Here is a 16,460-nt window from a genome sequence, read left to right as displayed (position 1 = left end):
ATTCCCTATGCACTATGCCTACCTTCTCTTGAGAGATACTCCCTCCGGCAGAGCACCAAGGCACTGGCAAGTAGTGAGAACACAAGCATAGTGGCTATTATGGCATAAGAGGTGTGCTGTTCTTTTTTTAAATGATTTTATTGATTCTTCTCTCATGCTACTAACATGGTGGCTGAACTTAGGATTGAAGAAAAAATTGGGAGGCAATGGACATGATGACAAAGGAGGTTAAGAAGAGCCTTGAAAAAGAGAAGATGCTTGTGGATAAACAAGACCAGCTCATGAGGAAGGCACCTGACTTCATGCCAACTTATGCTCAAGAGCTACAGGAGAGAGAGAAAGTGCGGGAACTCTCCCAAAGAATACAGACGACTCCCCTTACTATAGAACCAAGCCAACTATACCAACCCCTTCTCCTATCACCGTTGAAGGAAGCATTCCCTACATGCACTACAAGCGCCCTGTACCCAGATCTGCTGATCCTAGAAGCACTATGCACATAGTTCAAATGGAGACCAACATGCAGAGTTAGTGGGGCTACTTAACGCTTTGCTCCAAGATTCCCGTCAGAGTCACTATAACTAGAGCACAATGTGGGGCCAAGAGATGCACAACCGACACATGCCAAGCACTCTTTTAACACTATTGTAGTTTTTGTTACCTTTTTGTTTTGGCATGTTTTCCCCAAAGGAGGAAAACTAGATCCTCTAAGCAGTGATGGTCTCAAATACTAAAAGGAATAGTTGTATTTTTTATAACATTTCACTTTATCTTAATAGAAAACCCTCTTTTTTTTGGAAAATTCCTAAACGAAGCTATGGAGTTGCTCATGGATCATATGGGTATCAATCACCACACTTCTAGCATCTATTATCCAACATCCATGGGTCAAGTCGAGTGAACCAATGGCAACCTGTGCAAGTCCATGGGTAAGATGGCAGCCGTACATCATAGTCAGTGGGACCATAAGGTTATTGAAGTAGCTTGGGCATACAACATCACTCAGAAGACGTCCATTGGACATACCCCATTTGAATTAGTGTATGGTACCGAACCAGTTCCACCACTAGAGATAGAGATCCCTACCTGAAGGTCAGCATGGGAATAAAAGATGACCAAAGATGAATTGGTAGAAGCCAAGTTGATACAGCCTGAAAAATTAGATGAAACCCAATGGCATGCATTGCACCATGTGGAGATTCAAAAGAATCGACAAAAGGCCCGCTTTGATGGTAAAATCCACTAGGGATGGGAGCAACATTTTGCTTAAGGTGATATAGTGTTGTGCTTTGATAGCAGATTGGACCACCAAATGGATAAGAAGTTTCTTTCGAAGTGGTCGAGAACACACTAGGTCAATAAAGAATGTAGCAATCGATCAATGGTCCACAACTTGTAAGAACCGTAGCGTCTCTCACTTATTACTATTTTCTAAGATATTGTATGGGACTGAGAGGATGAGTGGAATGGATCATTGTAAATACCATGTGTATGAATGATAAATACCTTGGTATGGGGTGAAAGTTATTTGTGTATGGGATATTATGGGGTTTTTAGAAAATAGGAAGAGTGAGTCATATAAAGAGGTGGGTTCATGTCCATGTGTTCCAATAATATAAGAGAGATCACATGCCAAGCATGTGGAAGGCATGTTGAGGAGTGTGGAGTCAAGAGGAATTCTTTTAGAATTCTTATGTGGAATAAGGAGGATGTGGACATATGGAAAAGAGAGGGTCCCTATGGGCTCCATGTGGGGTGACTCTTAAATTTCTCAATATTTTAAGTCTTGAGCATCTTTTGATGAGACACATGGCAAGAGTGGCCAAAAAGGACATGGATGGTGACATATGGGTTTATGTGATTGATGGAGAAAGGAATCTACAGGCAGCAATTGTAAATGGGTGAAGGAGGGTGACAAAATCTCTATAAAAGGAGCCCTCCTCTCCCTTTTTCAACATCTCTCCCACCATTAGGCCTCATGCTGTTGTAGCTCTAGTCTCCTCAAGCCTCTTCCATGAGCCTTCTCTCCCTCTTGTAGATATTCTCTTATGTAGACTCTTGAGTCCATGTCTCTCTAGTTTATTCTCTCTCTATGAGTAGTCTTGGAGCTTCTTCTCCCTCTTATATGTATGAAACCTCTTCTTCTCCCTTGTGTTGGTAGTATTTTGAGTTGTATTGGAGTGGAGTCTCACTCTATTGGTAATGAAGTTCACTTTAGGTTCTCTCTCTTGAGTGTCTCTTCCTTTTCTTTCCATTGCTTTCTCTTCCAAAGTGCTCAAAAGTGTTGTCTATTCGGCCACTCATTGCGCATACATGGTTTATCTATTTCCCAAGCCACAAAGGGAGCTCTTCCTTCCCTCCTAGCAAACCTATATGGGACTTGGATCGTTGATGAAGTCTAAGCACGAAGGTAGTATTCTCCCATGTTGGCACCAGTAGAAGGAGTAGTTGTTAGTCATGACAGTTTGACCCCCTATCAGTATTTTACTCATAACTTTTTGCTCGGTGGTCTGATTTGAACGAAACTTATATTACGTGAACCTCTCTTCAAGAAGCATCATCCTCTATATTCAATTATTGCATTAGATTTCAAACCAAAAATCTATGACTCTGTGTGTGACTGTTTCTTTTTCAGACAATTTTTACCCCCGTCCAGTAAACTGCCCATATCTTTCCGACCGCTTCTTTGTTTCTTATGAAACTTATATCAAAGCGAAGCACATTTCAAGGCGCATCTGGATATATGTTTGAATATTTTATATCATGTCTTTGTTGAAAGTTATGGGTCTCTGTGTCTTATTATAGTTTGGAGAGTGTTTTGAGCTAAGTGTAAAGGTGTCTATGAAGGAGGTGCAATGTTTCCTCGGAACCTACCCATCCGAACCAATTAGCCCCTTCAAACTCCTTGATATATATCAGTTCATGTCATGTTGAGCCGCAATATCTTCTTTCAACAACGTATTGCTCTTCTCTTTGGTGCAGACCGGCTTGCTGAGATTATGGCCTCTGCTGATCCTTTCCTTCTCCCTATGCTTGAGTACAACATCACTTGGGATGTTACCATCTTCATTCTCATCTAAGGGAGGAAATTATCGTGTGGTCTCTTGGTATAAAAGCTTCTTTTTAATGTCCCTTTCCTAGTGATAACTATCTCTATCACTCAGCTCGAAAGCAGTAGGAAGTGAAGAGGTGCGTGAAGTTTATTACCCCCAACTTCATGTCACATCTTTTATGGAGACGCTGGGTACGTTTGATATTGGATTCATCCCACCTTACTAAACAATCTCAGGTTTACTTGATTACATGTTATGCCTAGTATAGGCATGTGTTTTCTGATGTGATAAAGAAGATGCCTGGAAGAACTCCGTTAGAAGAGATTGCAACCCATTTAAGAGAATTAGAAGATTGTGAAGGTGATGCTCAAGCTATTCGCACGGTCATCATGATCATATCCTTTATGTTTGCATTCTTGAATATGTTGGTGAATCAACAATGCCAGCAGCAGGCACAATGATAGATTGGGATTGTTTCATGCACTGGCAGCTTGGTGTGAAGAAGAGTTGAGTCTTTGGATAGTTTTTGACTGTAAAAGTGGAGTGGTGATTCTCAATGCTTTCAACTTCTTTTGCTATGCAAATGATGAAGAGTACAATATTTTAAAGTTATTATGTGCACTTCCAATTGTGACAAGGGTGATTCTTGAATGCATGTATACATAATGTTTTCATGGTGCTGGTTGGTCACTTATTTTTGAAGATTTTGTTGAGGATCACATTGTGGAGGGTTTTCAACAAGTGGTTATGCATAATAAGTTGGTCTTGGTATACTAAGGCTCTATGGGATCTTATTTGGATCTTGTTTGGGATATTATTTGGATCTTGGTGTTTCCTTTTTGTGTTTTATCATGGTGAAGATTCCAATGTTTCAAGGGACCCAAGGGGAAGACCCGTGGTCTTATCTTCGGGATTTTGTTCGAGGATGTCGACTTTCTGAATGGTCCATGAAGGATCGGGCAGAGATTTTGCCCGATTTTCTTAAAGGTGTAGCCTTGAGTTGGCATGAGGCCTTGCCGGACTCTACCAAGGAGGACTGGAACCAAGTGATGGCTGCAATGAAGCAGAGATTTGGGATAGTGGAGTCGCCAAATTCTTTGATGTTGCAGTTGGACCGGTTTTATAAGGAGAGGGTGAGATGGTCTTTGCATTGGCAATCCGATATGAAACTTTATGGACAAAGTATGAAAGGGCAACTTTGCGAGCTGTGGCATCTACATCATCAGCCCCTCAAAGTCTCGTAGGGATGGAACACTTAAAGATGAGCAAATGTGTTATGGCTTTGGAGCCTTGTCTTTACTCAAAAGTAATGAGTAAAGATCCAACAACATACATGGAGGCACTTCGCATTGCGACCAAGAAAGAAGCTTCTCTAAAGATCGAATCCTCTTTTGTGTCTTCAACAGCTTCAACTTCTAAGGTGGAGGTAATGGGCACTCCTCAGGTACCAAAGTCCTCTGAGTTAGATCATAATGTCTCCCAATTGATGGCAGAGTTTGCTGATTTGAAATTGCATTTGGTTAATGCACAACAACCTAGAGCACCACAGAGTGAGGATAGGCCTTGAGATAAGAGTGGGGTGACTTGCTATGAATGTAATGAAAAAGGTCAATATCACCCTGAGTGTCCTAGATTAAGAAAGAAAGAAGAAAAACAAGTATCCTTGTTAGAAGATTCTTCAGGGGATGAGGAAAGAGAGGTAATGATGGCTAAACAGGGGCGTGGTAAAGCAAAAGAAGAAGAAGAAAGCAAGGAAGAAGTAGATGAGGAACATCAGGAAGAGGAACGCTGTAATAAGAAAAAGAAGGCATCTAGAAGGAGAATTAGCTAGTTAGACTTTCCTTTAGGACAAGGCATTGGAAGCTATGACTTGTTGTCCGACCTTGAAGAAAAGGAAGCTCATATCACCTTTGGTCAATTACTTACTTTCTCTCCAAAACTATGGAAGGAATGGGGAAAGCTAGCAAGCACACGAGTGTCAAAGAAGAAAAGCACCATTCCTATTATTCAAAATGATGATACAGAGGTTTGTGATGATGTACTTGTGGTTGATGTGATCATTGATGGTCAAGTGATTTCTAATGTAATGTCATGAGTGAGAAGACCATGATAGATGCTCATTTAAAATACTCCAGTAGTACCTGGATGGCTAGAATTGCAAGATGTCTAGCAATATGTGGAAGAAGGCATGTTTCCCCAAGGGTTAACTCCACAACAGAAGCAGAGATTGGTAAGGAAGGCTTTGTCCCTATACTATTGTTGATGACATTCTTTATAAATTGGGAAAAGATAAGGTGCTCCGTTGATTGGTCCATCCCATAGAGACTAGGAGAATCCTAAAAATGTGTCATGAATGCTCTAGTCATTTTGCTTCAGTAAGAACAGCTAGGAGAATTCTTAATGCAGGTTACTTTTGGCCATGCCTCCATAAGGATGTATATGAATGGTGTCGAAGTTGTAAAGTATGCCAAAAGTTTGGAAGGCGACAGTTGATTCCTAGGCCCTTGAAGCCTATTCCAGCATATGGACCATTTGAGAGGTGGGGGTTGGACTTTGTGGGACCACTCCCTCGCTCGTCTCAGGGCAAGCATTATTTATTGGTGGCCACATATTATGTGACTCGATGGGCAAAGGCCAAGGCCACAATCAATAGCAAGGCAAGCATAGTTGCAAAATTTCTCTTCGATCAAATTTGTTCACGCTTTGGTTGTCCTTTGGAAATTCTCACTGATGGAGGAACCTCTTTTAGAAATGAACTAATTAAAGATGTGGTGCATAAGCTAAAGATAAATCATAGCATGTCCACACCATACTATCCCCAATGTAATGGCTTGGCTGAGAAAACAAATGGATTGTTGTGCAATTCAATGGAAAAGCTTGTAGACACCAAGAAAAGACATTGGGATAGGCACTTGGCAGAAGTTTTATGGGCTTACAGAACCACACACAAGCTAGCTATTGGGTTTACACCATTCCAACTAGTGTATGGAATAGAAGCCATTTTGCCCGTTAAATTGGAGATACATAGTCTTTGCACTACTGTTGCAAGAATAGAAGGACAAGAGGATGCCTATGCTCAATGCTTGGTACAGCTAAAAGCCTCGGATGAATGCAGATTACAAGCCTCACAAAACTTGGAAGATTCTCAAAAAAGGTGCAAGGCCCGTTTTGACACCAAATTATGCAAGAAGAGACATATTGCAGAAGGAGATTTGGTCATGAAATTTGATAGCCGGCTTGACAAGCAGCTAGACAAAAAGTCTATCGACCGATGGGAGGGACCATATCGAGTCAAGAAGAAGTTCACCAATCAAACCTATCAGCTTGAGGATGTTGACGGCATGGTGATACCCGGACGCACCAATGAGTATCGCCTTAAATTCTTCTATGCTCGACCACCTTGAGGGCCAGCAGACCCTCTCTATCAGTAGAGAGGATCTGCTAGGGGGGGAAAGATGTGACGCCAAAATTTGATATTTTTTCTTTTCGCATTGGTATTGTTTTTCTCTATGTTCGACGAGTTTGAGTATCACAAATGATAGCATAGCGGCTAAGATATTGTATGGGACTGAGAGGATGAGTGGAATGGATCATTGTAAATACCATGTGTATGAATGATAAATACCTTGGTATGGGGTGAGAGTTATTTGTGTATGGGATATTATGGGGTTTTTAGAAAATAGGAAGAGTGAGTCATATAAAGAGGTGGGCTCATGTCCATGTGTTCCAATAATATACGAGAGATCACATGCCAAGCGTGTGGAAGGCATGTGGAGGAGTGTGGAGTCAAGAGGAATTCTTTTAGAATTCCTATGTGGAATAAGGAGGATGTGGACATATGGAAAAGAGAGGGTCCTTATGGGCTCCATGTGGGGAAACTCTTGACTTTCTCAATATTTTAAGAGTCTTGAGCATCTTTTGATGGGACACATGGCAAGAGTAGCCAAAAAGGACATGGATGGTGACATATGGGCTTATGTGATTGATGGGGATAGGAATCTACAGGCAGCAATTGTAAATGGGTGAAGGAGGGTGACAAAATCTCTATAAAAGGAGCCCTCCTCTCCTTGTTCAACATCTCTTCCACCATTAGGCCTCATGTTATTATAGCTCTAGTCTCCTCAAGCCTCTTCCATGAGCCTTCTCTCCCTCTTGTAGATACTCTCTTATGTAAACTCTTGAGTCCATCTCTCTCTAGTTTATTCTCTCTCTATGAGTAGTCTTGGCACTTTCGCTCCCTCTTGTATGTATGAAACCTCTTCTTCTCCCTTGTGTTTGTAGTATTTTGAGTTTCATTGGAGTGGAGTCTCACTCTATTGGTAATGAAGGTCACTTCAGGTTCTCTCTCTTGAGTGTCTCTTCCTTTTTTTCCCATTGCTTTCTCTTCCAAAGTGCTCAAAAGTGTTGTCTATTTGGGCGCTCATTGCGCATACATGGTTTGGCTATTTCCCAAGCCACAAAGGGAGCTCTTCCTTCCCTCCTAGGAGACCTCTATGGGACTTGGATCGTTGATGAAGTCTAGGCATGAAGGTAGTATTCTCCCAAGTCGGCACCAGTAGAAGGAGTAGGTGTTTTTCATGACAGTTTGACTCCCTGTCAGTATTTTGCTCATAACTTTTTGCTCGCTGGTCCGATTTGAATGAAACTTATATCAAAGTGAAGCTCTCTTCAAGGAGCATCATTCTATGTTTGCAGTTATTATATAAGATTTCAAACCAAAAATCTATGACTCTCTATGTGTGACTGTTTCTTTTTCAGATAGTTTTTACCCCCGTCTAGTAAACTGTCCATATCTTTCTGACCCCTTCTCTGTTTCTTATGAAACTTATATCAAAGTGAAGCCCATTTCAAGGTGCATCTGGTATGTATTTGAATATTTTATATCATGTCTTTGCTTAAAGTTATGGGTCTCTGTGCCTTATAATAGTTTGGAGAGTGTTTGAGCTAAGTGTAAAGGTGTCTATGAAGGAGGTGCAATGTTTCCTCGGAACCTACCCATCTGACCCAATCAGCCCCTTCAAACTCCTCAATATATATCAGTTCATGTCATGTTGAGCCACAAGATATTCTTTCAATAGCATATCGCTCTTCTCTTTGGTGCAGACCGGCTTGCTGAGATTATGGCCTCTGCTGATCCTTTCCTTCTCCCTATGCTTGAGTACAACATCACTTGGGATGTTACCATCTTCATTCTCATCTAAGGGAGGAAAGTATGGTGTGGTCTCTTGGTATAAAAGCTTATTTTTAATGTCCCTTTCCTAGTGATAACTATCTCTATCACTCAATGCGAAAGCAGTAGGAAGTGAAGAGGTGCGTGAAGTTTATAACCCCCAACGTCATGTCACAGTACCCCCCTAGCTCACATGGAAGATGCCTCCACACACACCATGCATGTGGGAGGATGCATTTAATAAGGGAAGCCCCTAACTTTGGTTATAAAAGGTGGGGCTATTGCTTGATACGACATGCTCACTCTTGTATAGCCACCACTTTTGTACTTTGATCTCCCATTCCCCCTCAATATCAAGAAAGTATGCCCCCTCTTCCTTGATGTCTCCCTCTCTTCATTCCCTCTTGCCACATATACTCTCCTCATCCCCCATCCCCTTGCCTCTTACGCCATAGCTCCCTTGTTCATTTTCCTCCCACCTCTCCTCACTTCCCCTCCTATGTTCTCTCTTTCTCTCTCTCCCTCCCTCTTTCCATGGCTATAGAATGTCGCCATTCATTGTGCCTCTATTGGCTTGTGGTGGTTTGTTTTTCCAGTGACACATGTACATGACCTAATGATTTTTTGCTTGCTTACTTTAATGGGTTGTTTCAATAGGTTTTCTTCAATTGTAATGGGTACTTCAACTTTGATGGGTTTGCTTGATGCGCCATTATATAAGCAGCTCAAGAATAGTATTTTAAAGAGTCAAGTGCTCACCCAAATTAGATTTGAAATATGTATGTCCAACTAGTAAGAACATTTCAATATTATGCACTCAAGCATATATTGAAATTTGAAGATATCTTATAGACAAAAAGCTTCCAATTACTAGAGTTTTTAGTTTACAAGAGACAAGACTCTTTAGCCATGAGCTATTGTAGGGTCATGAAATCACCAATTCCGAAAATTATATACAAAGAATCTAGAAATTTAGTTGACAAATTGGGGACAACTTGCATGCTTTCATGGCTCGTAAGGAGCAAATGACATAAAATGCATGGTGGCAAGTTGTAATAGAGAGTCCGATAGATGCATCAAAATTTACCTGACAAATATGACATAGTAATGAATCCTTGCTTCCTTTAGGAAGAGTCTCCATGGGGCATGGTTAGTTTGCACACCATGATGGCATATTGTTGCTTCAAACTTGCCAACTATGCATTGAGAGCCATCACAATATTATGGGCCACATCATCTATCATTTGGCTTTTAAACCACCGATTCTCCTTTAAAAAAGTCTCATTTTCTTCACCAAGTCTTTGGAGCTACTCTTCCATAGTATCTTGAGCTCCGGCCAATGCACTTGAGACTTGTCTTGTGTAATGGTAACATTTGTTTGAAGCCTCACCCATTTTGTCGCTATAGGAGGGAAGTCAATAGGGAGTCCTTTAACAAAGTGCCAATATAAAATCCTTCAAAGAATAATAGGACATCCCCATGATGAGGCTTGTTGCCATATAGATCAATGAAATATCTCTGGGTTCCCACAGTCACTTATCTTCCATCTAACATGTCAATAGGTTGAGATTCCAATGTCAAGAATCTTCATCGTTTCTGGCTTCCCTCACTTCTCATTGCTCCCCCCCTACTTGTGTTGGATAGATAGACAATAATTCCTCTTTGGATACCAATTTTTTTAATGTCCTTCCATTGGAAGCCCTTAGGATCAACCCACTATGACGTATGTTGGATGATGTCAGAGGTACAATAGCAATCCTTTGTATGCACTCAAACATGCCCGCATCTCAGCACACTACTCTTCTTCTTCAGTCTCCTCTTTTGTTATTGCTTTGCTCACTATCTTGATGTGGCTCCTCTCCTGACATTGCAAATGGTAGCAAGTGTTGTGTGAAAGTAGAAGGTGGATGCTGTCTGAAGATATTGATGGATGCAAGCAAGATAAATCTAAGCACAAGTAAGGCATGCAATATGATATGTTCCCATGGTTTTACAAAGGAGGCCATTGGTTCGCTCTGTTTGACCCATGGATGCCGGATAATAGATACTAGAAGTGTGATGATCAATACCCATGCGATCCATGAGTAACTCCACTGCTTCATTTAAGAATGGACTCCCATGGTCAGAGACAATCTCCATGGGTGTCCCAAACCTTGTGCAGATACGTTCAAATATGAATTACCATTTGCAGTGGGGAGGGCGATAGCTTTAGCCCACTTAGTGACATACTGAGTGGCTACCAAAAGATACTTCTTTTTGCGGGCAGTCATGGGCAAGGGCCCGACAAAATCTATTCCCCACTTTTGAAACGGATGGATGGACATCACTGGGTGATGTTGCCCAGGACGCAAATCCTTCCTACCAAAGAATTGGCATGGTTCACAGGTTTTGCAATACAAAGTGACATCCTTGAACAAGGTCGGCCAATAGTATCCAGCATGTAAAATCTTCTTAGCTGTATAGTCACTGGCATAGTGGCCTCCACAAAATCCATCATGATAATGCTTCAATACCTTAGGCACTTCATCTGCATCAATCGCCCGTCTTAGTACCCCATCCATTCCTTGACGGTACAACACCCCATCAAGGAGGGTGTAGCGCCTACTATCTCTGTGGATCTTCTTTCTCTCATAGCTAGTACTTTCTGGAGGAAAGGAGAAAGCAGTTAGAAACCTGTAGATACCACCATGCCATGGATCCCCAACTTCTATGGCCACTACAAGGGTTACATCAAGGCACTTCTCTAAATCAATCAAAGCATTCTTCAAGTTGGAACAACCCCCTTTTACAATTTTGAAAGAAAAATCATATTCTTGTAGAACTGCCAGCCATTTGGCCAACCGGCCCATGGGATTTGGTGATTGAAGAACTTGCTTTGCAAGACCAGTGCTAGTGAGTATAATGAAGGACTTTCCAGCCACATAATGCTTAAATTTCTCAATGCAAAACACCAAAGACAAGGCATGCTTGTCAGCCTCTGAATAGCATCGCTCAGTGTCGAGCAATTGTCAAGAAGCAAATCGAACGGGATACATGAACCGATCCTCCCCTTGCTGGAGAAGAATACCTGCGAGAGTGTGCTTACCATACCCAGGATTGATATAAAAAGTCTTTGACCAATCTGGATTGCATAGAATGGGTCCTGAAGCCAGAGCATTCTTGATTTGTGCAAACCCATGATCACAATCCTCATCCCAAGAGAAATCAACCCCATCTTTTAATAGCATAGTCATGGGTCGTGTCAAAGCAGCATATTGATCAATGAAGCGGCGATAGTATCCTGCTAGATTGGCAAATGAGCATACCTGACGTTTGGTTGTTAGCAGGCAGAGCTTGAGGATAGCTTCTACCTTCTCAGGCTTGACGCCCTCGAATGAGACAATATGTCCCAATAACCTCCCTTGAGTGGCTCCAATGGTGCATTTCTCAGGGTTGAGACTATCGTTTGCATCATTGACCCTTTGGAAGGCCAACCTAACCTTCATGACATGCTCCTTACGTGACGAGAATATAAAGAAATCATCTAAAAACACCTCCAAGAAATCCCCCAAATAAGGAGCAAACACCATCTGCATAAATCTTTGAAAGGTAGCAGGAGCATTGGTGAGGCCAAATGGCATTACTTTGAATGCAAATGTCCCCCAGGGTGTGGCAAATGTGGTTTTAAGCACATCTTCTTTGGCAATTCTAATTTGATAAAACCCAGAGTAACCATCACAGAAAGTATACATCTCATGACCACTTACCTTCTCAAGAATGAGGTCTTGAAAGGGCAGAGGATGATGATCCCTCTTGGTGGCTGCATTGAGTTTCTTATAGTTGATGCAGACCCGCCACTTGTTGTTTTTCTTTGGGGTGACTACCACTAGTGAAACCCATTCAGTATTGTGAACCGGAACAATAAACCCAACCTCTACAAGCTTCTACAACTCTGAGCGCAAAGCATCCGTCTGTAGGGGCCCTAATCTCTGATACTTCTGAGCCATAGGCTTCGCATCAGGCTTCAGCTCTATCTTGTGCTCTATGGCAATCACATGGCAAAGGTAGTGGTAGCTAGTTGCAAAGAGGTCAAGGAAATCTTTGAAAATTTCTAGGAACTCATCTTTCTCACTTGGAGTGAGGTCTAGGGAAAGCATAGACTCAACTTGTTGAGGACTAGCTGTTACCTTTTCTGCAGATGGCGGGGTAGGAGACACCCCCATCATGTAATTTTCCTCCTCTGAGAATTCCTCCCCCCCGTCTGATTCTTCCATTGATTTAGACATGAGCATGAGAGAGTATCACTGTCTTACTCTTCTTCTTCTAATTCCGTGGCACCGGGTTGCACCAGGATCTTCTCCTTAGAAGCACCGAAAGACATGTGTCCTGTCTTCCAATAGCTGACTACATCAGTCTTTCTCAACCATGGTCTCCCGAGTATGGCTGGGTAACTCCTGCCTGTATCTTCAATGTCCACTACATAGAAATTGACAGTGGTGGTCAACCCATTGACACTGATGGGCAAATCCTCAATGACTCCTAGGGTGGCGAGTCGTCGACCATCTGCTACCTTGATTCGAGTGGAGGAACGCCTTGTACATTTCAAATTCAATTTCTTCATGATTCGGGGCACCATGATATTACATGCAGCTCCCCCATCAAAACACACATTTTGACATGGCAATTATCTATGATGACATCGACTGTGTGTGGGTGCCGATCAATTTCTTCAGAGATAGAAGATACCTCTCTTACCTTTCCCTTTTTCTTGTTCCTCCTTGTTGAGAGCCCTTGCTGTAGCTCACGTCTCACCTTAGGGCTGAATGCTATTAGTTGAGGGAGCGTGATGCTCAAAGAACGATGAGCAAGGTCCTGAACGACCGAATAGTCTTCTTGCCCCGAGCCGATGGGAAAATCTGAGGGCGACCACTTACTCCTACGGGATCTTTTAGTCTTCTCTGTTGGTGGGTCTACCATTTCAGCATCTGAGGGCTCTGAGAAGGACACCTTCTTCCTAGGGCGGCCCGGTCCATGGTTTGGAGAGGGGTACGAGGTGGTATGACTTCTTTTCCCGAGGTCAAGGATCTCTACATGAGAATCCTCAGTGCCAAACTCACTTAGAAGAATCACCCCTGGAATATTGGGGCATTCCGTGTGATAATGACCCTTCTGGTGGCACTTGTAGCATACAACATTAGCACGGTCTCTTGGAGGGTAGTTGGCTTGATTTTTGATGCCCGCCATCTCAAGCCGAAGATCATTCAGGGTTTTGGCTAGGTCATTGACTCCAGGTTCTGTTGCAGGGGGGGCCTCTTTAGGTGGAGGGCCGAGGGAGTAGAACGGAGGGGGGCTCGTGGGCGAGGCTAGGGAAATCTTCGAGGTGGAGGGTGAGAGTATACACCTTGTTGAGGGTAAGCATCTAAGGGAGGACCATACATTTGAGGTGGAGGCAGTGGATACATCCCTGATGAGGGGTGGGGGTATTCCCCTGAGTTAGACCCCCCAGGTTGTTGTTACAGGAATTGAGGGGGTTGCGGAGGGACAATCGTCTTCTTTGAAGCGGGGTCAGACTGAACTTTATCAAACTTTTGAGCAATCTCATGTGCTAGCACCATAGTTTCTGGATTCTCCCATTTAAGCTTGAGGCGGAATTCATCACTTGCTCCTGCTACAAGGTAGCCCAGCACATGCTGAGTCATTCCAGCTCGAAATCCGGCATTGTCCTCCTGTGTGGCAATTAAACGGTCCAGGAGCACGGTCGCTCAATCCACATATCAACGCACCGTCTCACCTTCTGACTGCTTCAAGTTTGCCACCTGCAGGTACACATTCTCCGGCTCCTCTTCTTTGTCGAAATACTCAATCATTGCTGCTGTCAACCTTGGCCAGCTTTGGCGAACATCTTCGGCCTGCTTCTCATACCACACTTGAGCCAAACCCTCTAGAAATGTGGGAAGAACCAACAGCCATCTGTCTTCAGTAAGAAAGTTGAGCGAAACACAATGGCGCTTGAAGGCCACAAGATACTCATTTGGATTTTCTTCCACTCGTCCACAAAACATGGGAATGTCAGCCATGCTTGGAAGATGGAAAAGGGAGTGGCAAGACAAGGCTTATCTATGGACAAACAATAGAAAGAGGAAGCTTGAACTGAAAATCGGGTGAAGATACATCCACAAAGCACACATAGGCAGGGTAGGGTGTGACTGGTGTATTGTGAAATACTACGCAGGAAGAATCTTCAGCATAGAATAGCACATAGACAATCTTAAAAGGACCAACCCTCATGATATCACATCCATCTTTACAAGCGAGGGTTAGAGATGCGGCGCTGCATGAGGTTGTTCATCAAGGCAAACAAGAATGCCATGACAAATGTCAACAATTGGAGAGCTTGCACATCACCTTCAGCTTCTTCCAGTTCTTGTAGTCACCATGCTATTTCTTCAAGGGGTGTGCGGTCTGGCATCCTTCTTTTGAGCAATGTCCTTGAGGACCTTCTTGATGATCTTTCGAAGTCGGTGAACTCGTATCAAGTATGCCCAACACTTAGCTTCATGATGACCACAACCTTTACATTCCTTACAAATAATCACCCTCCTTCATGGCTTGCGGCTTTGTTGGGGTGGTGCTTCCACTCGCGTCATGCATGATTGAAGTACAAGCTTCACGTGCCAAGAAATCAGCAACTAGATTTCGAGCTCAAGGGATATGCTGAATTTTTACCTCTTTAAATTGGTTGCAAAGCTCCAATGCTTGTTGATGTCGTGGAACCAAGCCTTTGCTCCGCACCTTCCACCTTCCACTAACTTGTTCACACACTAGTTGAGAATCTCCTTGCACTTCAAGTTGCTTGGCATAATGCTCTTGTGCCTTTTGTAGCCCAAAAATGAGCGCCGAGTACTCAGCTTGATTGCAAGTACTTGCAGGTGCAGACTTGCTGTAACAATACTCCTCACCACCCGGTGAAGTGAGCTTCACACCCATGCCAGCAGCCTTGGTCGAAGGTTTGTAAGCTCCATCAAATTGAAGGATCCAAGATGTCATCACACCAAGACTAAAATGTTAAGGGCAAAAGCAGCAACAGCAAAGAGGAACTAGGGGGGGAGTCCTTAGATCATTAGTCCTTAGATCATTATCATTAATACGTTGTATCTAGTTTATAGTGAGATATGAAAAGACGGAAGTTCTAGGACTAGGCGGAGAACTGAATAGGCACGGCAACCGTCACGGCAACCGTGAAGGAGTTATGTGTGCCGGTTAGATAAAAGAGAAGAGAGCGATCATTCAGGGGGCTCATTGATGAGGATCGGAGCAAGGATCAGTGTGATCAGAAGAGGAACATTGTTATGTATCAGAGAGTACGGTGTTGTACTGCTCGGAGAAGTGTAATACAGATATTCTATTGCATCTATCTTATTGTTTTATCATGAATGATTCTGTCGATCACTGTTCTACTCTATGAATTTTCATACGCAGTTCTGAAGTTCGATTACGCATGTAAATCTGTCGCAGTAGTGCGTTTCGAGTTAGTCTTCAGAGTAGAGAGGGCTAACACTTTGGCGACCACGGAAGATTTCCATGTTCGTCGCGGTGGATACCCCGGAGAGGTTGGATGCTCCCCATCTGTAATACTCTGATTCCTCGGTGCGTGGACTAGCGCATGAATGACGCTGGGAGTGAGCCAGGGGGAACATCGCGCTCTCCGGCACGGCCTCGGGAGCCTGCAACTCCAGTATCGGCACGTACAACCCGCGAGGACCGGCATGACAGATATGTGGCTCAACGTGATCTTCTCTTCGGCTTCTTCACGGATAGTGAGAGTAGTAGCCGCTCTGACACACCTCCGCTGATCCCAGGAGAGGAAGGTCCAGTCGTTTCCGGTGTTCAGGAGGAAGGCGAATCCTCCGGACGCAGTAGCCCGTTCGATTTAACAAGTACTCCTCCGGAAGACGAAGCGTCACCGTTGCGGAATTCCCCACCACCGAGTCCCAGGAGACGGAGGGGTGGTGTGCCTGCAGGAAGCGGAGCCCCAGGTCCGTCACCAGATCCCGGTAGGGGAGGTGGAGGCGGTGGAGGCGGAGGCGGGGGTGGAGTTCCGGCGGTAAGTAGCGCGGCTATTCCACCACTGGTACCCAGGATGACGGTGAAGTACCCCAAGTTTTCGGGACGGGATAAGGAGGATGCGGATGCACATATACTGTCATTTGAGATGGCATGGATGGTGAATACGGCTCCACCAGTGCAGGCGACAGATC

The sequence above is a fragment of the Dipteris shenzhenensis genome, chromosome 30 (genome assembly GCF_047967505.1).
Source record: "Dipteris shenzhenensis isolate YYH24624 ecotype China chromosome 30, Dip_SZ_1.0, whole genome shotgun sequence".
In the NCBI taxonomy this organism is placed as follows: Eukaryota; Viridiplantae; Streptophyta; class Polypodiopsida; order Gleicheniales; family Dipteridaceae; genus Dipteris; species Dipteris shenzhenensis.
This window is presented reverse-complemented; position numbering follows the sequence as displayed.